Source organism: Rhinopithecus roxellana, chromosome 16 (genome assembly GCF_007565055.1).
Source record: "Rhinopithecus roxellana isolate Shanxi Qingling chromosome 16, ASM756505v1, whole genome shotgun sequence".
In the NCBI taxonomy this organism is placed as follows: Eukaryota; Metazoa; Chordata; class Mammalia; order Primates; family Cercopithecidae; genus Rhinopithecus; species Rhinopithecus roxellana.
The window spans coordinates 97,410,171-97,435,387 of record NC_044564.1 but is presented as its reverse complement, the minus strand read 5'-3'; the positions used below and the strand labels follow the sequence as shown (position 1 = coordinate 97,435,387).

General features: G+C 41.5%; 1 protein-coding gene across 1 annotated transcript in view; it reads left to right on the top strand.

Annotated features, from left to right (window-relative positions):
* LOC104680724 (DENN domain-containing protein 1A-like) overlaps positions 1-25,217 on the top strand; it is a 387,331-nt gene that overhangs the window by 232,922 nt on the left and 129,192 nt on the right. The gene's annotated exons all lie outside the window — the stretch shown is intronic.

The following is a 25,217-nucleotide window of genomic DNA, read 5'->3' as shown; positions in this document are numbered from 1 at the left end:
AGCTATTTTGGATTCTCTATCAGGCAGTACATACATCTCTATCTCTTTAGGGTCGGTCACTAGTACCTTATTTTGTCTGTTTAGTGACGACATGTTTCCCTGATCCTTGTAGTTATGCATCAACTTTCTGTGCATTGAAGAAGTAGGTACTTATTCCAGTCTTTGTAAGCTTTTGTGGCTTTGTTTTGGAACCTCCTTCAAAAGTAAGCCTGTTCAGAGTTTCTAGGCAGGTTGTCTGGTCTGGTCCCTAATCCTCTGATTGCTGGGGTAGCTTAGCATTCTAAGCCCATGGCTACCAAGGCTGGTACAGCACTGGGATGTAACTGAAGCCCTTGGCTGCTGAGAGTCTGCCTGTTGCTGTGGGTTATTTATAGCCTAAGGCCACTGTAGTCACCTGGCAGTGATGCAGGCCAGAACTCAAAACTGTGTCATAGGGGCTGCAGGTCTCTGTCTGGTGCTGGGGTGGGTCTAGAAGCTCAGTTCACAGGTATCAGCCTGGAGTTAGAGGCCCTAGGGGTCTGTCTGATGCTGGGTTTTATGGTGGCGGGCCCAGTACTGGGGACCTAGGCAAAGTCTTACACTTACTTCTCTCTCTTTCCCCCAGGCAGATGGTATCTCTTTCCACTGCCTGAGGTAAGGGGAGGGATGACATGGGAAATGCAAAATTGCCCTTTCTAGCCTCTTTGATGTGTCTTTGTTATTATTGTGCTATAACCAGGCACTCTGATCTGTTACCTGGTTTCTTCAGTTCTTGTGAGAGTATTTTAAACCATCTAAATTGATGTTTCTGTGTGGGGATAATCCCTGGAGAGTCCATTTCTGCCATTTTGCTCTACCTTCTATCAATTTTTACTTCTGAGTTCATGCTTTTTGTGTTCTATGAAATCTCTGCATAACTTAAGAGTGCAGAGATTTTCTCCTATATTGTCTTATAGATATTTTGTAGGTCTATCTCTTATATTTAGGTCTTCAGTCCATTTCTATAAATTTTTATTTGTAGTGTGAAGTAAGGAAATTGCTATTAAAATTATAAGTTCAAATTAATAAAACAGTGGCTTTTATAATAGCATCAAAATATGAAATACCAAGGGATACATTGAACAAAATATTTGCCTGACCTGTGCACTGAAAAATACAAAACATTGCTGAGATGCATTTTTTTAAAAAAAGATCTAAATAGATATACCAGGTTGATGGATTCAGGGATTCGATGTTGTCAGGATGTTGTGATGGTTAATTTTGTGTGTCAGCTTCTAGGCTATGGTACCCAATTATTTGGTCAAACACTAGTATAGATGGTACTGTGAAGGTATTTTTAGATGTGACTAACATTTATAATCATTGACTACTGGTAAAGGAGATCACCCTCCATAATGGTAGTGGTCCTTATCCAATCAGTTTAAAGCCTTCAGAACAGAAACTGAGGTTTCCCAGAGAAGGAGTTCTGCTTTAGAACTGTAATTTAAAAATCCTTCCTGAGTTCCCAGCTTACTGGCCTGCCCTACGGATTTTGGACTCAAGACTGCAACATCAGTTGTTACCTGAGTTTCCAGCCCAATGGCCTGTCCTACAGATTTCAAACTTGCCTCAACCAGTTTCTTAACATAAATCTCTTTATACATACACACACATGCATGCACACAACAGTCGAATCCGTTTCTCTGGAGGACTGTTACTGATACAGACGTCAATTCCCCCCAAATTGATCTATAGAGTCAATGCAATACCACCAGGCCTTTTTTTCCTTCAAAATTGGGCAACCTGATTCTAAAATCTATATGAAGATTTTTGTGGCAAAGAACTTAGGCAAAATAACTTTTTAAAAGAAGAATAAAGTTGGAGGACACATATTACCTGATCTCAAGTTTTATTGTAAAGCTACAGTAATTGAGACATTGTGGTATTGGCACAAAGGTAGACTATATGGATTAGTAGAACAGAATAGAGAATCAACAGATATCTAGATTTTTTTTTAGAAAGGTGCCAGGGTAATTCAAAGGGTAGTCTGTTAAAAAATGAAAGGGTAGGACAGGCATGGTAGCTCACACCTGTAATCCCAGCACTTTGGGAGGCCAAGGTGGGTGGGTCATCTGAGGCTGGGAATTTGAGACCAGCCTGGCCAACATGGCAAAACTCCGTCTCTTCTAAAAATACAAAAATTAGCTGGGTGTAGGCCGGGCGTGGTGGCTCAAGCCTGTAATCCCAGCACTTTGGGAGGCTGAGACGGGCGGATCACGAGGTCAGGAGATCGAGACTATCCTGGCTAACACAGTGAAACCCCATCTCTACTAAAAAAATACAAAAAACTAGCCGGGCGAGGTGGCGGGCGCCTGTAGTCCCAGCTACTCGGGAGGCTGAGGCAAGAGAATGGCGTGAACCCGGGAGGCGGAGCTTGCAGTGAGCTGAGATCTGGCCACTGCACTCCAGCCCGGGTGACAGAGCAAGACTCCGTCTCAAAAAAAAAAAAATTAGCTGGGTGTGTTGGCACATGCCTATAATCCCAGCTACTTGGGAGGCTGAGGCAGGAGAATCGCTTGAACCTGGGAGGCAAAGGTTGCAGTAAGCTGAGATCATGCCACTGCACTCCAGCCTAGGTGACAGAGCAAGACTCTGTCTCCAAAAAAAAAAAAAAAAAAAATGAAAGAGTAGTCTATTAAAAAATATTGATGGAACAGTTGGATATCCACAGGGAAAAAAAAAAAGGAACTGATTTTTGGATGAAATCACTTTTTCCAATACAAAAGAAGAAAATAATTATCTTTATTATTTTGGAGATGGGCACAGGGAGCCAGGGTGAGGGGGAACCTGGAAGATGGGGCTAGGGTGAGCTTGAGGGGGAGGTCGAAAATAATTACCTTTAATTTCATCATCCAAAGATAGGTAATTGTGGTGTTTTCTCTTAGATGTTGTCTTAGATGTAATGTTGTCTTAGATGTAATGTCTTAGATGTGTCTCTTAGATGTAATGTACAGATAACTTAAATGTATATATTTTTAAATGTACATGTTTGAAAACCTTTTTACTGGATTTGCTTTTTACATATTTTTATAACATCACAACTTTCTATCTGAAGGACCTTTGAATTACCATATTATACTAAGTCATGAAGGTGTTCCATATTTTGCCTAATGATTCTCTACTGTTGGAATTAATAATAGTGATAGTAATAGCAGCTTCCATGTATTGATTACTTTCTACCTGGAAACTAGACTAAGCAGGTTATATGAATTGTATTATTTAATCCTTATGACAGCTCTTTCAGTTAGTTGGCTCCATTAAATAAAAAGGAGGGGAACCAAGGGTTAAGTCACTTGCCTATCTCTAATGTGTGAAGCTTGGATTTATAATTAATCATTTTTTATTTCAATACCTGAGAAAAATATACTGCCATTTTTTACGCTGTTTATAATTTTTTGCTACTTAAATTCTGAAGCAGATATCTTTGTGTAGAAATTATTGTCTACATTTCAGACATCCGAACTTCTTCTTTTCTGCTAGTCCTTTATATGTTTGATCCATCTTCACCAAATGAAATATTTTCAAAGCCTGTGTAGGTGTGCAATGTAGCACGCAGGGCAAAACAGTGCACAAACTGCCAAGCTGTTCTTTTGGTTGCTGGCGCCCTGAGCCAAACAGCACCAGGCCATTATGGGCATTTATATAGGAATGCAGATCTGCTGGGGAACAAGTCTAAGGGATCTGGAGAGCTAACTATTTGGTGGTTAGACTCATGTTGTAAAACAAAGGAGAAACAACTTTAGTAGTCTGTACCCTAGGACATTTTTAAATGAAATTATATAATGTTGGTCCAGTGACTTAACCCTCTGCCTTGCTTTTTCCATCTGAGAGAAGATCACTAAGTTAGAGCTTTGTCTCCAACTAAGATGCCCTAAAGAGGTAGTATTGCCCAATGAGCAAAATCATATCTGTTGATGATTTGTAAGTCACTAAGGGGGCGGTACTACTACACTAGTGGTATAGCCTTGAAGCTAGAGAGATTGAGGTTCAAATACAGCTCTAAACCATTTATAGTTTACCAAATGATTTCAGCCAATTTTCGTGAGTCTTTTTGAGCTGTGGTTTTCTGATTACTTGGAATGTAAAACAAGTACACAGTGATCTTGAAGCAAGGGATCTCTTCTCATGACTCCTTGATTTGTTCTTTGAACTTTTCCTCACCTTATTTGGGCTATGATTTTGTAGAAGAATCAAGGTCCTCTACTCCTCTGCCACCTCCCGTGTGATCTGAGGCTTCTTTTCTCTAATGAGCAACTTATTTCTGCTTCTTCTGTATTATACGATAATGATAGAGTTAAATCTTCTCAGTCCTTAACTTCTATTATCTGCAGGTCTGCATATCTTTTGCATTCTCTTAACCTGTTGTTGACAGCAAAAGTGGCCTAAGTGAGATAGGAGGTCATGTCTAAATGTGTGAAGAGTTGTTTTTAAACACCTAAAGATTGTGTTTATATTTAGAATGTCTTTTCACTTTTATTTCCAAGTTTAAGGCTTATGTACCATTAGTGTTAGGGTAAAAAATAAATAAATAAATAAATAAATAAATAAATAAATAAATAAATAAATAAAGCATAGTAGCTCTGTCACTCCAGTACACCTTGTGTCACTCCACCACTCCTGGGGTTCCTGGTTTTTCTGTATTGAGGCTTCAGGAATCCTGGAAACTCACTGCCGAAGTCGGGGGACTGGGGAGGAAGGAAGGAGGAGTGAGACTGTGAAGTAACCCAGGAATGGAAAACCAAACACCATATGTTCTCACTGATATGTGGGAGCTAAGCTATGAGGATGCAAAGGCATAAGAATGATACAATGAACTTTGGGGACTTGAGGGGAAGAGTGGGACAGGGCAAGAGGTAAAAGACTATAAATAGGATGCAGTGTATACTGCTCGGGTGATGGGTGCACCAAAATCTCACAGATCACCACTGAAGAACTTACTCATGTAACCAAATACTACCTGTGCCCCAATAACTTATGGAAAAATAAAAAATAAAATAAAATTCTGTAACAACAACAAAAACATTGGAGAAAGATAGCTGGTGGGTAGAATAATATGGGAAGTTGTACTTTTAAATTAATTTTGTCTTATATGACTAAAGACACACTGAGTTTTGCCTAGAGAAACCTTTGTTGAAAATGGTTGTTTTTTAATCCAAGAACAAAGTGGGGTATGGAACCTAGGTGGGGATGAAATAAATATGCATGTGTGCATAATGTTTTCCCTTTTCTCCTCTTAAAATGGCAAGCAAGATATCTGGGGAACAGATATATTCTGCAAGCGGATCTTCACCATGTCGGAAGTTGGGGATTACTCTTAATGCAAAAGAAATGCCCCTTTTATGGTTTGTATAGCTCCGATTTCCATTTTAAATTTAACTGGCACAGTGGTAGGTATTTTGTAAGATGTGGCTGATACGTAGCACCTTACAAAGTTTATTTTGAGTGACTAACAAAGAATACTGGTGAATAGAGACCTTTTTAGTTGTGTTGTTCTTATTTCTTTATTTTCCTATGCCCAGCCCAACTAAGCTTGAGAGGACATGATGTGGATCAGATCACCATAGTAGTTTAGAAAGGAACATGCTCTATCCCTGCCTCTTCACTGTCTAATGAGTTCATGTAAAAAATATATCAAAAGAAATTCTCATCGCAGAATCCTCACATTTCAAAGGAGAATATATTTATTATAAGAACTGCTGATTCATTAGGAATGCTTCCTAATTCGAACAGCAACAGCTGCTTCTGGTTAGAATAAACTCCATCTCCTCTTTTGTTTCCTGTCTCTCCAAAGGGATGTTAAATTTTGGTTTAAGACTTTCTCTTGCTTTAGCTTTTTCTCTGCCACTCTTCCTCTTTCCCCAGTTGTAATGCTTTATTCTTCTCAGTGTTCATAGGATTTGAACAATCTACTGTACCCACTCCCCACCTTTAAAAATAACTTTGCTTAAGATTACAAATGCTAACAAAACTCTTCTGATAATGTGTTTTGTTTGCATTCACAGTGGCAGCAGAGTGTATTGTACAGCAGTAAAGAAAAAAGTTGAGATACCTTGTAGTCATAAATTCTAAGTGTAATAATTTAAAGTACAGGCAGCATTTCAGAAACTGCCATTGTCCATTAAATGAAACCACTGTATAAACGTATCATAGCATGCTGTTCTAATCACTTTTCTCCGAATACCAGCTTTTGAAAGAAACATGGCTGTATTTTTTTATACAAAATCTGAAATCATGTAATTGAATAGCTTGGCAGAATAGGTAAATGAATGTAGCAACATGCATTCAAATATGTCTCTTGGGTTTGTAATGAGCTGATTGAAGTTCACAGTTGTAAGAGTTGCCATTTTATATCCTGATTTTATATTCCGGACCCAGACAAAGGTGCCAGTTTTTTTTTTTTGTTGTTGTTGTATTAACAGGAAGAGGAAGAAGAAAATTGTTCATAAAAATCGGTTTGCCTTTTTTGGGCATCACTACTGGAGTCTGTGTTCTAGTAACCTTTATTCAACTGTCCTTCTATAAAATAAAGCATCTTCTAATGTGACCATTTCTACTTAATTTTAGAATTATTAACTGCCTCTGTTAGAGCTGAAACAAATTCTGTCACGTTGGCCGGGGTTGGTAGTCTGCCACAGGTGTGTACCCACACTAGTATGAGAGAGAGTTGTTGCCTGTGCATACTTATCTCATAGCATTAATCTTAGTAATTACACTTGTTGATTTATAAGTCTGAATCCCCCACTAGACACTGAGCTCCTTGAAACTAGAGATTGTATCAGAATCATCTGTTAGCCCCAGGACCCAGCAAAGGACCTCACAGTCAGTGAATAGTTTATGACCAATGAGCTATAGAATGCTGTGTTAATCAGAGTTCTCCAGAGAGACACACTAATAGGATATTTATATACACAAATATATATACCTACACACACACACACACATACCTACACACACACACACACACACACACATACACATATATATAGAGAGAGAGTTGTTAAGTATATTAAGTATTAACTTACACGATCACAAGGTCCCACAATAGGCTGTCTGCAAACTGAAGAGCAAGGAGAGCCAGTCCGAGTCCTGAAACTGAAGAACTTGGAGTCTGATGTTCAAGGCCAGGAAACAATCCAGCATGAGACAAAGATGTAGGCTGGGAGGCTAGGCCAGTCTCTCTCTCCTTTTCATGTTTTCCTGCCTGCTTTATATTCGCTGGCAGCTGATTAGATTGTGCCCACCAGATTAAGGGATTAAGGGTGGACCTGCCTTCCCCAGCCCACTGACTCAAATGTTAATCTCTTTGGCAACACCCTGACAGACAACCCCAGGATCAATACTTTGTATCCTTCAATCCAATCAAGTTGACACTTAGTATTAACCATCACAGCTGCTAAGCCAAATGGGTGTCCGAGTAGGTACCAAAATGTGAAGTATACAAAAAGATCATCGGCTTTGGAGCTAAAGAGACATCATTTCAAATCCTGGTTAAGTAAGAGACTGGGAATTACTTATGGAATCCAATTGAGAGTTTGATGTTTTAGGACAATTCTACATATTGAGAATAACGACTGCGCTACTATACCTTCAGACGAGAAACCATGTATTTTTGGTGGGAGATAGGGCAGAAGAGAAAGGACAGAGTAATATTGGGAGATTGCCATTCACTGGGCACAGAAAGATCTACTTCTGGGTTTGTCGGGATGTCTTTAGGCTATGCAGATGTGTGGCTCTAGGTAAGTCCCTTATATTCTCTGAGCTCATCTTTCTTTTGCTATAAAAGTAAAGAGTTGACAGTTTAGAGCAACTGGCTTATCTCCTATTTCCTTTGCCTTACCTGGTTGGGCTAGGTGACAAAGAGCTTGGGTTTTACCTTTTCTTTTCAAGGAGCAAACCCTTGGCACCACTCATGGTATTATGGCCAGACCTCTGGGGTGGGCCTCTCCTTAGCTAGGAGAGAGCTTGGTATAAGTAGGAGGTTCTCAACCCTAGCATACATAGACAGATTTGTTTTATTTCACTCCCTTGTGAGATGTTTCACAAATAATTAGTTAGTATTAAATAATATAGCTAGACGAGGTGTGGTGGCTCATGCCTGTAATTGCAGCACTTTGGGAGGCCAAGGCAGGCATATCACAAGGTCAAGAGATCGAGACCATCCTGGCCAACATGGTGAAACCCTGTTTCTACAAAAAAAAAAAAAAAAAAAAAAAAAATTACCAAAATTAGCTGGGTGTGGTGGTGCGCGCCTGAAGTCCCAACTACTTGGGAGGCTGAGGCAGGAGAATTGCTGAAACCTGGGAGGCAGATGTTGCAGTGAACCGAGATTGCGCCATTGCACTCCAGTCTGGTGAAAGAGAGAATTTCCGTCTCAAAAATAAATAAATAAGTAAATAAAAATAATAATATAGCTAATGAAACTTGTGGGTGATATACTGTTTTAATACATTAGGTGGACTGAAGACATTCCTATACTGCCTTTCACTTGAGGTGGAGTGGCAGCTAGCACCATGGGGTTGTGATACATGGGCATATGCCCATGGAACTATATTACCATGAAAACTTGTCCTTCATTGGTCAGCAGTCAGGGAAAAAAGCTAAAATATACAGTGTGGCTTAAAAGATCATGATAGAAGCCAGACTCAAAAGGCTACGTACTGTATCATTCCATTTCTATGATGTTCTGAAAAGAGAAATTATAGGAATAGGAAAGAGATCAGTGGTTGCCAGGGCTGAGATTTGGGGAGGCAAGGTTGACCACAAAGGAGCAACACAAGCAGGCTGGGTGGGGTGTGATGGAAGTGTTCTATACCTTGATTATCTGTGGTTGTTACACCAATGTGGGCGTTTGTCAAAAAAGTGACTTTTACTGCATGTTTAAAAGAAGTGAATTTTTAAAAGAGAGATGGTGGGAAGGACAGGTGGAAAACAGATGATCTCAGTGCTGTGTGCTAAGAGCCATGACACATTAATAGACACTCAGCAAGGGAAATTCTGTTGGATGGGGCACAAGCAAACATTTGGGGGTACTGGAAATGTTGTATAGATTCATTGCGGGTGGTGGTTACACGGCTGTATGCAGTTGCCAAAATTCATCTGTATGTACACATAGAATGGGTGGAGTTCATTTGATATAAACTATAATTCAAAGTTGATTTTCAAAAAAGAAAAAGGATCATGAACTTTGGAACCAGAGAAACCATACTTCAAATCTGGACCATTTCTTTACTTGCTTGGTGATCTTGAGCAAGTCACTTCATGTCTCTGAGCCTCAATTTCCTCATCTGTACTTTATAGCTGAAAATACTCATCTCGCATAGTTGAGGAGAGGAATAGAAACAATGCCTGATGGAGCTAAGGTACCAGATATTTTCATTTTCATCCTAAAAGTGGCCCAGAGCACAGAACTGGTCTTTAAATTAACTGAAGCTGCCCTATTTTAGAGTGATAATAAAAGTTAAGTTCAAACATTTGTGAAAGGTAAAAATGTTAGCAACCATATGTTTGTTTAATAATAGCTCTTAGAATCTTATTGGCTTTGCTATCTTTTATATCACTATAGCATGCTAAATCTTCTAGGGTTAAGCCGTATTTAATTAGTTAACTAAGAATAATATACGCTGTTCCTTCAGTCAGGAAAGCACAAGGAATTACTTGTATTGTTAGCTTGGAAAGAGTCATTCATTGAGGAATGATTGAAAAAGTACTAGTGACATATTTATCATCCCCATCTTTTTTTTAATTTGCTTTCATTCTGTCTTTGAAATGAAATCTTTATCTTGGGTTAAGTGAATAAATATTAATTTTAGAAATCCCTATTGGCCCAGCCCACTCTTTTGTGATTGACACAATCTTAAAAGTAATTGGAAAGAATATCTGTGTGCTTGTGGCACTCAAAATTTTAAAATCATTCAAAATGTGGTTGAGAACCATTCTTTCTCCTAAGAGAGTAGACATCTACCTAACAATCATAACAAAGCTACCTATTTTTGAGTCTCTGGTTTGTTTTGTGAACTGTGATAGGCACTTTGTGTTATTTTGCTTAATTTGTTCCATACCACCACCTTGTTAGGTAAACAGGAAGTGTTGCCTTTTTGTAGAGGAAAGTATCCTTGGTGAGATGAAGGAACATCTCTCGGGTGAGCCTGCTTGTCAGTGGGAGGACCGCACCTGCTGCTCTGGATGGTCCAGCTCCCCTCCTCTCCTGCCATGTCTCCCAATGGACACTGCTTCTGAAGGAAGCAGGCAACCCTCTGCCTAACAAGTTCAGGTCAGTCTTCTATATGACAGGAGCTCCTTTGTTAGCTCTCTTCTCCCAGAGTCGAATCTGTTTTAAAAATTTTATTCAGTAAGTAAAAGAGCACTGATGGAGGCCCTCATTTTTGGAACTTCCTTCTTCCTTGAGGACTTTTCACCAGCCACATTGGTTTTAAAATTGTTGAGTTTATCTGGTTCCAGACTATCCTCCTTCTAAAGTGGTCTTTTTACAAAGACAAAACCAGATCTGTCCACTGCTTAAAACCCTTCTTTGATTTCAGGAAAAGAGTTAAACTCCATGGTCAAGCATGTAAATTTCTTACAAGCTGGGCTCTTTGGACTACTGTAGTTTCATCTCTACTATTGCCAAAGATCCCTTCTCCACCCATCCCCACTCTCCAAAAGAAAAAAAAAAATCACACAAAGAAACACCCTGCTCTACCCTTACTCTGGGATCCAGCCACCCCGAGCCATTTGTAATTTTTTGTTTCTTTGCATCTGTAATTTTTGGTTTCCTCCAGACGGAATGTGCTTCTGTTTCATCCAGTTCCTCTTCCTCACTTTGCCTACACTGCAGTCTAGTGGAGATGCCCTTCCTCAGTGCTGCCACAGCCCTTTGCCCACATGTGTAGAAGCGTCATCAGGTAGCATCGTGATCCATCATTTGCAGGTCTCTTCCCCAAGAGACTTAGAGTTCCTTGAGGACAGACAGCACCATGTCTTGTTCATTTATTTATTTTAGCTGTCTAGGACAGGGCTGGTATTACATCTATGCTTACTAAATGGTTGTATGAATGATCCAGCCTTGCAGATTTGGCCTGAAAATCTAACAGGGAAAAAATAGATTCTGACCCCCCGTTTATTCCCTCTCAACTAAGAGTGACCCTAGGTAAGGCTTTCTTCCTGAGCCTGCCAGGATTTATTGAGGCTGACTGTACCCACATTAAGGAAAGATCACTGAAAACCTTATTAGCTCACCACCCTTGCCCTGGAACTGAGATCCATGATAAGCATGGTGCAGGAGGAAGAGCATGAGGCTCTGGTGTGACCAGTTTGTTGAAGAGTACAAACTTCCGCTTCATCGAGACAGCCTGTTTTGGAACTGGCTCATCACAGTTATTAAGCTCACTCACAGAAGTAGGAAGGCTGTTGTCTCTTCATTCTATTCTCCCTGACCAGTCCACCTCCCTAGCCCTTTGGCAAGACCACTTGGAAGTTGGTAGGCAGCGGGGAATCATAACTGTGGCTGTTTGTTTGTTTTTTTAAAGAAAGAAAAGGAGGGGGAATAGTTTTATTAAGAGTTAACAAAATAATACATGTAGACTAGAAAGTTTGGAGAATATAGGAAAACACAAAAATTAAAATGAAAAAATCATTTGTATATATTATAGAGCCTGCTTTTATATCTAAATATATTGTAAATGTTTTTCCATGTTAAGTATTCTTCTATAGTCTGATTTTAATGAATATATAATATTCCATAATTTTGATAGTTCATAATATATTGTAATCATTCTATTATTATACATTTAGGTTGCTTTCAACTATTTTCAATTACGAATAACAGTATTTAACAGGCAACTTTTTTTCTTAAATTTTAAGGCACTGCATCCTCAATACATAAACTGTAGAAGACATAGAAAAGAATGCAGAAGAAAAAGATTATCTACAATCCCATAATCGAGCAAAACCACTATTTATCTTTTCTTCTGGTCTTTCTAGGAGCATATATGATTGCATATGACACATAGTGGTGTATACCCCGTGTTTTTTTTTTCTTTCCCCCATCTCCTTTTCTTCTTCCTGCCCTCCTTTTCTTCCTCCCTCCCTCCCTCCCTTCTTCCCTCCTTTTCTTCCTCCCTCCCTCCCTCTTTTCTTCCCTTCCTTCCTCCCTCCCTTCTTCCCTCCTTTTCTTCCCTTCCTCCCTCCCTCCCTTCCCCTTTTCGCTTTCCTTTTCCCTTTCCCTTTCCCTTTCCCTTTCCCTTTCCCTTTTCCTTTTCTTTTTTGGTATAGACTCTTGCTCTCTCACTCAGGCTGGAGTACAGTGGCACAATCTTGGCTCACTGGAATCTCTACCTCTTGGACTCAAGCCATCCTCCCACCTCAGCCTCCTGAGCAGCCAAGGCATACAGGACTACAGTGACTACAGGCAGGCGCCACCACACCCAGCTAATTTTTGTATTTTTTGTGGAGACAGGGTTTCCCCATGTTGCCCAGGCTGGTCTTCTTGAACTCCTGGGCTCAAGTGACCCGCCTGCCTCGGCCTCTGAAAATGCTAGGTTTATAGGCATGAGCCACCACACCTGGCCATTCTTTTCAATCCATATTATTTTGTGGACATTTTCCCATATGATTAAAAATAATCTGAAATATGCTTTTCTGTTGCCTGGATTTGCTATATTCTATCTAACCATTCTCTTAGCACATGTTTAGAGAAGTGTGTGTGTGTGTGTGTGTGTGCATGTGTGTGTTGTGCTATTGTAAGTGATAAAAGAACTACCATTTAAAATATATTACCAAAAAAATTGTCACAATATTTAATGCCGATTAAAAACATAGTAAAAATGATTCATACATACATTTTTCTGGCCTTCGTTTTAATTTTCTGCTTTTTTGTAGTAACTCATTAAAAGGCAACTTTCCTGCATTCATTCAATCCTATATGAGTTTATGAATTTACATCAAAGTCCAGGTGCAGTGGCTCACTCCTTTAGTCCCAGCACTTTGGGAGGCCGAGGCAGGTGGATCACTTGAGGTCAAAAGTTCAAGACCAGTCTGGCCAACATGATGAAACCCCATCTTTACTAAAAATACAAAATTTAGCCAGGCATGGTGGCATGCGCCTGTAATCCCAGCTACTTGGGAGGCTAAGGTGGGAAGATCGCTTGAAGCCGGAAGGTGGAGGTTGCAGTGAGCTGAGATCATGCCACTGTACTCCAGCCTAGGTGACAGAGCAAGACTCTGTCTCAGAAAAAAACAAAAAAGAATTCACATCAGAGAAACCTATTTACATCAGAGAAACAGATTTCTACCAGGAGGTTTGCTGACTGAGCATCTTTTCTCTAAAATTTAGTTTTTAGGGTTTCTGTTTTGAAAATTATAAATTCAGTCATATTTTGAGGGAGTTTTTTAAACAACAAATTTAGGCTTTTGTAACATTATGGACTGCTTCTCTTGGCTTATAATAAAGCAGTGCCATCTGTACAAAGGTTATTTTAAAAATCAGGAGTGACTGAGGGTAAGAGTCCATCAGCATTTCAACAGAGTGACCATTGGCATTTTATGTTGTAGCTTTGGGTACTTTGTCGTGGATTCCCAGCTCTTCAGCCTGCTCGTGTTTGGGGCCCTCTGTTCTGTTGAAAGGTTCATTTGGGAAACCTGCCTATTTCATGCTGTGGCTGCTGTCTAGTTTGGGTGCAGAAGGAATGCGCATCATACCTCTTTTCAGGGCGGCCCAACCATTACTTATCACATTTTCCAAGCTCTGCACTTGTTGCCTCTATCAGATCATTCCTAATGCCATGATGACTTCTCACACAAATCTAAACCAGGGACCAACTTTAGTGGAAGTTATGCCATATTTGACTCTCTACTCAGTGCCTGACTTATACATGTTAGGCAATGAATGAGTGAATGAATGCTGTCTATAAAACAAATGAGCTTAATTATGATCTCATTTTGACAACACCTAATCAAATGTAAAGTATAATCACTGTGTAACATATACTTTACTGAAACCATTCCCAGGGATTTTTTTTTTCAGAAAAGTACTTACTAGTATAGGAAGTCACACAACTGGATTTGACCCTGATCTACTTTGTGACTGTGTGACTGTGAGCAAGTTACTTAGCTTTTCTGTGCATCAGTTTTGCCATTCGGTATCTGGGGATATGATGGTACCCTACTTAAAATTACAGTGAGTAAATAAGCAAAGGCATGTAAAGCTCCTGGCATTTGGTAATTCCTAAATAAATAGTGGTCTCTACTACTATTAAAATATTTACCACTCTACTTCTAATACTTTGATCGGTTTGGTGCACAGCAGTCAATGTGCTTGGACCTAGGTGGACCTTGTAGTTGTCGTTGAATAGATTCAATCCTCTTCAGGGTTGCTGGGCTTCCATGTGATTAATTGTGTACAAAGAATTTTGCTTCCCTCAGCCTGACCCAGGTCTGCTGCGAAATTAGATAGCCGTGAAGGTTTTCCTCAGAATAGGAAATCTGGTGGGCCAGAGAGAATCCCATGGCAGAGTGAAGGAAGAAGGGCTGCTTGTCTTGCACAAATTCTTGCTTTACTGTCTCTCAAACCCCTTGGTTTCATTTTCAAAAACATTTTGGGAAAAACTTCTTGGTGAAAGAGTTGCTTCGTCACTTAAGGTAACTTGAGAGCAGGCCAGTTTCCGGTCTGTCTTTGTTGCCAGCTCTCTAGTTGAAAGGTTCTGCTTCATACCCGAAGGAGGCTTTGAACATCAGCTGTCTGGAACAATCTCGGGCCTTATCACTTATTTTAATGTTCCTTGCACAGGGTCATTCTTGGATGTGGTGCTCTGGGCAATCTCACCCCAGAATGCTTCCCTTCCTTTATTTAACCTCTGACCTGTGAAAACAAGAGTTAATCAAAAGTTCTAAGGTAGCTAAGAGGAAGGGGAAGTGTTTGGTTACAAATTAAATATGAACAAGTCATAAGTCATAAATCCCCAGTAGTGCCACCAGTTGTGTGTCTCAAGTTGCATATGGTACAGAGTGTTTGGGTTATAAATTCAAGTTCAGAGCTCTCTGATTGCTTGGGGGTAGGTGCGAGACTCATTTTATTTTGGCCTAAAACTCTGCCTCCTAAAACATTACTTTTATTGGACGAGCTTCATTCATATCCTACTTTATCTGTGTTCCCGTCTCTCCTTCTTCCTTTCTTTACCTGCCTGCCTACTTGTGTTGATTGGTGTGCTGTTCTGTGAATTGAGACAGAACTGCTTCCCTGAAAGAAGTTAAGCATATGGAAAAAGTTGCCAAGGAAAGGCATTGAAGCATAGAGCGTAAATGGGTTTAAGAGACAGCCAGACACTTTTATAGAGAGATTTGCGATTGAATGATATAACATTCAAGCAGAGATCTGGGGTGGAAATGAACTTAAATGAGTACTATTTGTGGAAAGCTGATGCCCTGTCTAATCTAGCATTTCCTTAATTGTCACCATAAGCATACATTTAAAGCTTTATACTTTAAATTAAAAAAGGCAACACAGTCTGTTTAAGAATCTAAGACATAGGCCATAGTTTTTCTAGAAAAAGTTCTTAAAAATATGCATTTAGGGTATAGCAGAGGCACTGGGTCTTGACACGAAACACTGGAAACTTAAAATACTCTTCTGCCGTGTTTGATTAAAACATTTTAAATTGAGCTATTTATATTTGTGTTTCTGAATATAACATGTACACTAATTCCTGAAGCAATAAAGAGCTGACACATGACTAGTGTCCCTGGAGCTGGCAAAGTAAGAAAACACGCTGAATTGTTGGGAGGCAGCCAGAGTTAGATTGCTCAGAACACTTTGAGCTGAGGGGCTTTTGGAGGCGAGCTTTCCTTTATCTTATCAAGCACTACAGTGAGAACCACAAGGTAAGAATTTTATATCCTAATCTCAGGATTGATCATTGTGCGTGATCATACAATGTATTGTTGAGAGCAAGTCAGACTTAGAAATCATGCTGGACTGGTTTTGTGTCTGATCTGTGGTTTTAGTAGCTGTGTCATCTTAGGGAAATCACTTCTCTAAGACTCAATTTTCTCATCTGTAAAATGGGATAATTCATCTCACAGAGTTATGAAGAGTAATACTTCAAAGCACCTAACACTTGATATACATAGTTTCCCCCCTTACTGCATTAGCTTCTCCTCCCCAGCCCTAAAATGAGATGAATATCAAATGGCATCCGACTGGGATCATTGATTTTTTGTTGTTGTTGTTTATTACTGCAAGTAGGACAGGGCTCCTCGTGTAGCCATTTCTTCCTTTTGTTGTGTGTTTTTTTTTTTTTCCAGTAGAGACAGTGTATTTCCCCAGCTTTGAAAGCTCCAGTAGGGTGGGCCTTAGTTAGAACCTCACTAACCCGTTACATTATATTACAGTAGTTATTTAAACCATGAAATAAGATACTCTGAATGGGGAAAGTCTTGCAAGTGTGTGAATACAGGAGTAGGCAGCTTCATAAACTGTCTTAGGAAAATGATGAAAGGCCTATGTGCTCACCCTGCCTGGACTCAATGGAAAATATCGAGAATTACACGGAATTGTCAGTGCAGGTGCTATTATTCCAAAGATCTCATGTTACCAATGCTTCACCAGTGATAACAAAAAAGTGCCTCTGTGCTTTCCTCCTGACCAATCTCCTTCAATCAAAGTAATACTGTCATAGAAAAGAAGATGACAAATCCACTCCCTAAAAGCAACAATTATTGAATACCCATCAAGAAAGAAAAGAGCCTTGTTTCCAAAATCAAATCCAAGGGTATGTTTGGGTAGATTTATATATGCACATGTTTTATGGGAGTTTTTGGTGTTTTTTCATAATGCAGATTAATATTTTTACTCATTCAGTACATATAATATATTTTCCTGCATAGATATAATAGGTATCACAATGGGATGTTAATTATGGACATAAATCAGAGAGTCTTGAGCTTAACTAAATATCATAATCAATTTACAATTTGAGATTAGCTGCTGTGAGCAAAGCAGAATGCCCAGACTGGGTGAGACTGGCTTAGAGCTCCCAAAGAGGATTGCTTTTCTCTTATTGAGGTTCCTTTGACTTTTGATGTTATCAAAGAGTATGGTATTATCAGGGTGAAACAAATCATGCTCAGTTCCAGGCACTGTGATAGGTGTGTTTACATATGTTTCAGCCTCAAAAGAACCACGTAAGGGTAGATATTATATCCCCATTTCACATATAGGGAAGGAAGAACATGGCTCAGGCCACAGCCAGTAAGTAACAGAGCTGGTACTCAAACCCAGGTGAGTCTCCTGACTTTGCAGTCAGTGTAAAGTTGATCAGTGAGGTGTCACTTCCTCTTGGAATACTTTCCAGAACCTCTTCTCTGTTCCTTTTGTGAACCTCTATCTAAGCACTGACCCAGTGCTGCAGACATTAGCTGCCAGTGTGTCTGCTTCCCTCTTTAGACTGTGAGCTCCCCAGATACTGAGACATGGGCCTTATTCCCCCATGTACCTAGCAGAGGGCCAGGCATGTACTGGTGGGTCTTAATAAGCATGGGAAAATTTGTGGGTAGATGGCATTGATGGAACATTTGAAAAATGATTGATTTAAAAACATCATTTTAGACTGGAAACATCTTCTCAGTTTTAAATTCTGTAGAAATGTTCGTTGAAGCTAAATGTGGTTGTCTCAGGAAGGTGAGGTGTGCTTCTCCCTTAGGGAGGAACCACATATAACCTTGGTGCTAAAGTTATGGTTTGAGAATCGTAGACCAGCACACATGAGTGATTTCTGTTGCGCTTAAAGGTGGGAATGCTTGTTGACTGAGTGTAATAGGGGAGAAGATATGTCTTATAGAAGGCAGTGCAGTTGGGCTCTAGGGTCTTTCCTCCTTCCCACCTCGAGTTAGGAGGGAGAGGGAAAGGAATGAGAAGTATAGGAGTGGGAGAGCTCATGTGAAAGCTCTTCTCTTTAGTGAGTTTGGAGAGAAGAGTATCTTGTGAAGAGAGGGACAGAAGAGGAACAATGTTTGGGGCAGACTGGAGGAGGTGGGTAACAGGAGGCTTGTTGCACTACAGATTAGAGGATTCTTGAACAATTTTAAGGGTTCACATGTGCTTGAAAAATTAGGTTTTCATATGACTGTAATCAGCCTGGTTTTGTGAAGTTTTTCCATAGCAATTGAAATGGGAACGAAAAGAGTAGATGGTGGGGTTTACTTGTGTTGGGGAGATGGGCAAGGGACAAGAAATCTTGTTTGTAAGTATTCTTTGATCTACTTTGAATAATCACTTGCTCTATACTCATTATCCCAGACTCCAGTAGGACATTGGCAGGAATTGTTTTTTAAAAACTGGGTCATTTTCCAAACCCAAATGCTGCCTGCTCAATTTGGATCCCCACCTCCATCTAGAGTTGGTTGACTATTACTCTATAGCTCTAGTGGTAATTAATGGCCTTAATAGAACCTATAGAGATGAGTTATATCTATCAAGGGAAGCTACGATTTATTGAATGTCTCACATGTGCCAGGAATAATTAGGGGTTAAACAGTCAATACACAGTCACCATCCTTGCTCTCATGGAGTTGACACCAATGGAGAAGACAGACAAACAAGCATGTATTACAAACGATGGGGAGTTTTAATGTAGAGTAAGCCCAGGAGGTCTTCATATTCTGGGAATAAAATGCATCTATTTAATTGGGGACCAAAAGTTCACAGTAAAAATGAGGAAAAGGTTAGGATTTTATCTAGAAAAAGTGTAAAAAAGTATAAATTTACCTCAACAAACTCTGTCTCTTAATTCCAACAATGCATTAATTCTTACAAAGAATGATGCATCAAGTATTGCGGGGGAGAGGAGGTTATAATTTTTCTGACTTAATAACACTTCATAGTTGACTTTCACAGCATAATCATAAAAAGAGTCATTTTTTTCCTAAAGTATTTGAGGACTTCAGTTTCCCAAAGGTCTCTTTTACCCTTTGATATTGAAATCATTTTCTTTTGATGTGACTGTTGTGTTACTATCCTTGTTTTTCTTGATTTTTCTCTTTATGTCTTGTTAAGTGGTCTAATACAGCCAGGTCTTCATTTGTCGGTGACTTTGCCTCAACTCTGAGCAGGTATCCGGCATGTCCAACATGGGCTTCGTAAAATCCAGTCTCCTTTGCAAGAGTTGTAGTTTTATAGCAAATTTGCATTTTATTATAGATGTTTCACTAAGATACAGACAGAGGAGCAGGGATAGATTGTTGGTGAAACTGGAAGGGTGGAGAAGGGGACGTATTGTCTGGAAACTGGAAGGGTAGAGAAGGGTCGTGTTGTCTGAAGCAGCCACATTGTTGGTGAGTATTTTCCTCTTGTAACAGCTTCTGTTTTCCTGCCCATTCTGGTTGACCGCATGGTATGAGGAATTCCTGTAGAGTGCTGGAGGAGCCTCTGATCCAGACACCAGGAATCAAAGAGAGCTTCCCAAAGCTGAGACTGCCAAGGTGGTCAGGCAGGGAGGGACAGGAAGAGTGTTCTGGATTGGTGGCTCTCATGTCCATCGGGTACATTAGCAGGTGGTGCATATCTTTTCATAGAGGAGGAAACTGAGTTTTGGGAAGACTGCTTTCCCGAGGTGTCACATCTAGAAAGGAACAGAACTGAGATTCAAACTCGGGGTTACCAGACTCAAGCCTGTGTCCTCCCCAGCATATGCCATGCTGCTCTGCTTTTTAACATTGGGGGAGGAGATTGATATATGTATATATTTTTTTAATAGGGAGGCTTTAAATACTGAGTGCCGAACAGTCTTAACCAAGGGATGCTTTGCCATTGGATACATGTTGGCAAAATCTCCTGACAGAAAGAAAGGGATACCTCTCCTCAAGTATCCAAGATAGAATATCAGGAGCTCCTCAGACAGTAGAAAGTCACCAAAAAAAACCCCTGAAAGCCTGTGTCATGTTACTTTTCTTAAACTCATCAGTCCCAACATGAATAGAAGCAGCTCTGCCACAAGTCTTCCCCAGGGAGGCACTGCTTCATTGTATCATCTATTCTAATGGTGCCTGAGTGTTACATCCTAATATTTTATTGTAAATTACTTTTACTTTGATTTCTCTTTTATAGGAGAGCCAGAGCATTATTTTGGTTTTGTGAATGACTAGATTACATTAAGATTTTGTTTTTAGGAGAGCAAAGTCTATGCTGATTCTGATAAGGCTGAAATCCACTGGGCTCTGCTGAGGTCAAGATGAGGGGAAAGAATTACTTCCCACCTGATTCTAAAGCCATTGCTCATGCACTTTCTCCTGCCTGTCATGCAGATTTTGTCAGTGGGATCCCCTCCTCACCGACTTTTGTGTCCTGCTGATATGTCCCGATCATGTGTTGAGCACTGCTATTTTTTTTTTTCTAACCCAGCACAGCATTTCCAAGCCCCAGCCCTAGAATCAGACATTTTTTTCCAAAGAGCCCAGGTTCCTATTACTGGAGAATAGTATTTAAAAACTAATATCTGGGCACTAAGTGTGCTCATTATAATTGGGATATCTCTGCTTCCAGGCCTTCTCAGTGGCTAAAACTAGAGAATATATGTATGTACATAGATTTCTATTTCTATTTATTTTATCAGTCTTTACTACCTATCTGCAGAACATCATGATTCCTCATAGGTACACTCAGTTCCAGTATGAACCCATGGGGTTCATTCCCATTCTTTCCCTAACTGGATTTGTAACTCTCTTCTGATAGTAAGACACCTGCTTCCCGTTATATATTTACCTGCTTGGTCAGTCTTGATCTGTTCCCGATTTGTAACCAGTCCTCTGCTGCAGCCCCCTTCCCACACAGCGCCACCCTCCTCACGCTGTTTTTACAGTAGCATGTGCTACTGTTTGGACTGTGGCACCTTAGGCAGAGCTGCTGCTGCCCCTTCCTATCATGGACAGCATTCTCAACCACATGGACTCTGCCTCGCCGGCCCCCACCCCTTTTGTGGAAGCCCTCCCACCCCTGAGGCTCTGACATCCCACATCGAACTGCCTTCCAGATGCTCTTTGTACTCTTCTGGGTTCTGATACCATTGCTGGTCAGTCCCTCCGCTCTACATAGATGCTTTATCCCATGCCAGGCCTAACCCTCGTTGCCCCCTTGAGTCATGAAACTCCAAGTCAGGCCTCCCCCATGGAGACTCCCTCCTTATTCTGCTTGGACACTGACTTTCCCTTACCAGGCCTCTCACTCTGCTTGGGCCCCAGCACACCATGCTGGATCACCCCTCAATGGGACACCCTTCTCCTCCCACTTGGACTCTAACACCAGGTTGCCCCTCCGGGAAGGCAACCTCCTCTTTTCACCTGAGTCTGACGCCCTGCTGTGGACCATCATTCTCCCAGGTGGTTGCTACCTTCCTCAACTTGGTCAGCCTCTCCTACCATCCCTGCCCCCTGCTCTCTTCCATACCTACCCTGCCTGGTCCCATCTCATGGCTTTGAACTGAACTAGTAGAAAGAGGAGTCAGAGAGCTCTTAAAAGTTTTTAATGGTTTTCTGTTTTAATACTTAAAGAAGTGGAATCCCTTTATATTCACGCTGAACTTACACAAGGCCAGTCATCCATGTGTACACAAACTCACCAGTTGGAGTGATTATTATCCCAAGTGGAGTGAGATTAGAAAAGGGATTCCTCTGCTCTCAGTTCAGCTCAAGAGCCAGCAGCTCACCTGGTCAACAGATTTAGATGCAGGATGCTGTCATTCAGCCTGACCCCACAACTCAGGCTAACTGCTTTGTGTTTACACAGACCATGTCCGCCATATTTGGAGGGTAATTTAAGGACTTTTTCAGGATGATTTTGACTATGGGCTGTTGCTACCATAAGTGCTGTCTTTAGAACCTGCCCTTGCCCTCCTTACAAGGGCCAGTGGGACTCCAGATTGGGAAGGCAGTGGGTGGAGGAAACTTCTCAAGTTTAAAACTTTTGACTACCTTACATGAAACACAAGCCTCTCCATTTGACTCTCAGGCCTGGGAGTGAGGGCAGAGCCTGGGACAGAGTTACCCGAACCACAGTGGGTGAGAAGGGAGAGAAGCCTGGATCCAGGCAGGTGCTTCGGGAGCAGGCTGTTCCCTTTCGCTTTTCTCTGTCTTCTGATTGGGTCATGATGATGCTCCATGATCATCTTCTACATCAGTCCAAAAACCTAAACTAAGTAAAGCACTTGGGAAAGGCTTCCAGCTCCTTCCACCCAAACTGTCACTCTGTTGTGGGTGTGTCTCTTTCTGATGAGGACCATAGCTTTCTTGAGTGCAGGACCCTTTGTGCCACAGCCTGGGACAGAGCCCTCCACGTTGGGGGACTCAAGCCGTCACACAAAGGCAGCAGGCAGAGGCAGACCACAGATGGTCGCACCCCATTAGATGTCCAAGGTGGTGCAGTGTACTAGGGTGTTTGTTTCTGTCTTTGGACTGGGAAGGATTGTTTATTCAACGATGACAGACACACGCAGACTGGAGTGCAGGGTCCCTGCAGCCTCACCTGCAGCCTGGCAGACCGCGCAAGCTGTTGTGGCGGCTCTAATGAAGCAGGACAGGAAACGCCGCTGGATAGAGCTCCGCTGTGAACCCTGGCCTCTCAACAGGGGAAAACAGGGGCCCTTTGAAGAAGAAGACAGCTGGGTTTTGGTTTCAAAACCTTAACACTGCCATCGCTAGATATTCATCTGTCAGTGCACAAGGGACAACATGTGGGGAACAGTTGTGTCCAGTCAGGCCAAAGAGAGAAAGAAATGGGTGATTTCCAGGATAACTGCAAAACTTCTTGTGGCCAGTGGTTCTGCTTAGCATAGCCAAAAAGAATTGATTTGGTAAGGCTGAGGCTGAGTATGAGAACCAGGGTGCCGTCTATAGTGGGCTAGGAACTCCTTCCCACTTCATCTCCTTCATCCTCAAAGCAGGTGACAACGTGGAGGCTGGAGCTTCTGTGCCCAAGCCACATTGGTCAGTTGAACCTAGTCATCCAAAACTACTTCGATGGATACTGTAGTCCTAAACTGTCAGAGCACCCAGCCTGCCCCATATCACATCACCAAATATTTCTAAAATGATTCAGTTTTTCTCTTTTTTACTTGAAGTCACAATTTTCTTGCAAGAATCTGTTTCCCCTTCTTGCCTTTTCCCCCCTTCCTCCTGACTTTCTGGATTTAACTAGTGGTATTTTGCTTTCAGGAAAAAAAAATTTAATTTCCTAAATTTCCAGTGGCTGGGTTTAACTAGTGGTATTTTGCTTTCAGGAAAAAAAAATTCTAATCCTTGGTCGAATTTGTTTACCAAGAGTCATCTAATCTGTGCAAGAGTTTTCTTCTGAGGGGATTTCTTGTTCATACTATAATGGCTTTTAACTCAGCCGAGGTTTATTTAACAGAATAGGAAAGGAGAAACTTATCTACTTCCCTAATCCCTCTTGAATGTTTACATTACACTGCCAAAGGAAATGCTGTGCAAAGTGGCAGCAGTCATTTGCTGTGTAATAGTCAATATGCAGCTGCCAGGGCTGACTGAAACATATTAACATAAGTGATAATACTGTCATAGAAGTGAAAAGTTAAGTTGCTTATCAGTATATTTTGATAAGCTACTTAAATTTTACAGTAGCATGTGCTGGCTTTAGACAGACGTTACTGACAGAGGACTGTGCACTTTATCTGTTCTCTTTGTTGCCTCTCACTTCATTTATTACCCTCAGTGGCGCAGCCGGTAATCTGTACAGGGCGCTGATTCTCCTCTCCCTGGCAGGATATCACATCTGTGCGCTACCTCGTGTCCATCTCTGTCGGTAATGGACTCTGTTAGCGCAGCAGGGCAGACACGACCAGGCCGGCAAGCGCTTGGTACGACCTTCTTCTCGCTTGCTGTTAGATGTAGCTTCGGAAAATTTCCTTATAGAGAACAAAGCCATTGAAAGTAAGTGGCAAAACTGCTTGGGGGTGTGGATACTTTTCAACAATTCCATAGGATGCATGCGCCCTTGCTGTCAGTCTTTGGTTTTATTTGCTCAGTAAACGCTGAGCACTGACGGTGTGCCAGGTGCCGTTCTTGGCAGTGGAAAGACAAAGTGAAGAAAGATAGGCCCCTTCCTCTCTGTTTGCATGTGGTCTGTTAAGAAAACAGACATGCCATTGAGAACTGCATCGTGTGGGGAATGTTCTGACAGCAGCATTCTCATGACCAGGGCAGCACAGAAAAGAGAGAATTAGGGCACATGAAGTGGGGATGGGGAGGAGGTGGGGGACCGTTAGGAGGATGAGTAGAAATCGGCTAGACTAGACCACAGAGGTTGGGGAGAAAAGGGCCCAGTGTATGTAAGCCCAGGCAGTCTCAAAGATGCCAGGTTGTTCCCGGAGTGACAGGAGTGAGGGGAGCATATCTATGGGGAAGCAGAGAGAGGACAGCCGGAGAAGTGAGCAAGGGCCTGGCAGTGAAGAGCCCGCAAAAGTCCATCCTGACAAATATGGACTGGATCCTGGAGTGATGGGCATCATTGCAGGAATTAAGTACAATGCATGATGGAGATTTGCATCTCAGAAAAACCATTCTAAGAGCCATGGCCAGGTGGCTCACACCTATAATCCCAGCAATTTGGGGGGCCGAGGCAGGCAGATCACCTGAGGTCAGGAGTTCGAGATCAGCCTAGCCAGTATAGTGAAATCCCATCTCTATTAAAAATACAAAAATTATCCAGGCATGGTGGTGCACACATGTAGTCCCAGCTACTTGGGAGGCTGAGGCAGGAGAATCACTTGAACCTGGGAGGCAGGGGTTGCAGTGAGCCAAGATCATGCCACTGTATTCCAGCCTGGATGACAGAGTGAGACTCCACCTCAAAAAAACAAAACAAAAAAAACAAACCGCACAGAGTGGACCACAGGACTGAGATCAGCAGCCAGGCTGCTCTGAGTGAAGGGGAGCAATGGCCAGGATCTGGTGGAGGGCAGTAGGGATGGGGAAGTGGAACTCATCTTGAAGTGGATAGAGAGATGGTGAGTGATGGGCAGAATGTCTGTTGCAGCAACATGGATGGCTTTGGGCTCATGGGGACTTTGGGACCCTTTGCAGATGCCTGCAGTGGGAATGCTGTGTGTGTATCAGTGTGTGTGTGTGTGTGTGTGTGTGTGTGTGTGTGTGTGTGTATGTGTATCAGTGTGTGTGTCTGTGTCTGTCCCATCATGAAAAAC